The 1,920-nt window shown below is 33.9% G+C and overlaps 1 protein-coding gene across 1 annotated transcript in view; it reads left to right on the plus strand.

The window, feature by feature from the left end:
- tub (TUB bipartite transcription factor) overlaps positions 1-1,665 on the plus strand; it is a gene marked incomplete in the record, with an annotated part of 21,200 nt that extends 19,535 nt beyond the window's left edge. The window contains 1 exon segment of the mRNA XM_014026636.1: positions 1-1,665.
- Between the last annotated feature and the right edge of the window lie 255 nt (positions 1,666-1,920).

The raw sequence follows: 1,920 nt of genomic DNA on the forward strand, positions 1-1,920 counted from the left end.
GTTATGGTTTTGGTTATTGGAAGAAAACAAGCACAAACATTGTACTTGCAAAGTCAAAGGAAATTGTCTTGATACCTATTGTCTTTTTGTACTGTAAAGGCGTTATAAAAACCAACACTGTTTCTTTATGTAGTAAATATATAAATTTAACATTTGCTTATYTGTAAACTCTAACAGTCACACATGTTTTAACAGCTCACTGGACACACTCACATAAGCATGAAGATGTCTTACGCAGTTGGTAAATCCAAAATATCTTCCTCATCATAGCATTTTATTTTTTTATTTCAATATTTATAACATGGTAATTTAGTTGTTTTTTTTTTTTAATCATTTATAACATTTTTAYCAGTGTTGACTTCATGGTGCTTCATGAATTAGCATCGCAAGAAAATCCTTCGCTTCCATCATGTATCAATTAAAGACTTAGTCATGAAAAATGTAAGCGCATGTTATGCAGTGTTGCGTAACTCAAAAGATATAATGTTTTATATGTGAATGTGAAGGAAGACGGTGCACTATACTGTGAAATTATAATGAATTAGATACTGTACTTTTAACATCCTTTCTTGTGCCTTTTTAAGATTAATTCCAGTGTTAAATTTGAGCTACTCTACYTTTCCTGCTGTCTGTACATTCACTGGAAATAATTCTCCAAATTGAAATCCAGCCTGTCTAAGGCGTATCATTTAGGCTGATTAAATACCCTGGTTTGCTAAACATKCTGGATCTATTATTCTGAATTGATATAATTGGATATCCTTTCATCTGCATTTTAAAATTATATTTAATGACCTACAACACAGTGCCCTTTCCGAGATGTGGAATCATCCATCAATGRATTAATTTTCTTTACTCAGTTCTTCTTTCCATGTCACTCACTCAAAGCTGGTGTCCATGTCCAGCAGTCAGWGTGTGAGAGGCGGGGGACATCACAATGACACATAGAGACAAACAAGACAAACACCCATCCACACTCACTTAACATGCATGTTTTTCTCTGTGGGAGAAAACCGAAGGACCCGGTGAAACCCCACACATGCACAGGGATGTTATCATTACTCCAAAATTAATTTACAACTGAACACAGATTCACTCACTGCCAACTAAGATGTTTCAACCCARTTTTTATTTGAACACTTATTCCTTTTCCTTTACATTTTTGGTTCACTTTATTTCCCACTGAGGTACAGACTGATACATTCCTCATCTGAGCAGCAGTTAATCTCTATGTTCTTCACATTTTTACTCAATGTTCCTCTAATTGCTTCTTATGGAGCAATATTTTTTTCTCAAATAAACAGCAGTAGATTTTATATTTGATGATGTTTAAAAAATGCTGAATGACAGCAAAGAACAATCTCTGATACAGCTTATTGTTACTGTGGGTTCTGAGAGAAACCTTTAGCAAATGCGCTATTCTTGTACTCAATTGTGTTGTAACTATTGTAAATTTCTATTTCCAAATTGTTGATACTCTTGCTGTAAACGTCTGCTTTTCTTACGTGTCCACATGTGAACCAAAGGTTCTTTCACTTTCTGTTTTTCAGTGCTCTCATCATATCGTACAGTAAATAGTGTGCAGTTTACTCTAGTGATATTGACACAGTCTTTTGTTCTTGGAGAAAAATAAACTTACAGAAAGTCAGACTATATATAACGTAATGTCTTGCAGTGTGGTTTTTATTTTATTTTAGTTTATTTGAACAGAGATGGTATTAACAAAAACTACAAAGTGACAGTAACCACGAAGAGATGGTATTAACAAAAACTACAAAGTGACAGTAACCACGAAGAGATGGTATTAACAAAAACTACAAAGTGACAGTAACCAGGAAGAGATGGTATTACCAAAAACTACAAAGTGACAGTAACCAGGAAGAGATGGTATTACCAAAAACTACAAAGTGACAGTAACCA

The sequence above is a fragment of the Austrofundulus limnaeus genome, unplaced genomic scaffold, assembly GCF_001266775.1.
Source record: "Austrofundulus limnaeus strain Quisiro unplaced genomic scaffold, Austrofundulus_limnaeus-1.0 Scaffold5, whole genome shotgun sequence".
Classification (NCBI taxonomy): domain Eukaryota; kingdom Metazoa; phylum Chordata; class Actinopteri; order Cyprinodontiformes; family Rivulidae; genus Austrofundulus; species Austrofundulus limnaeus.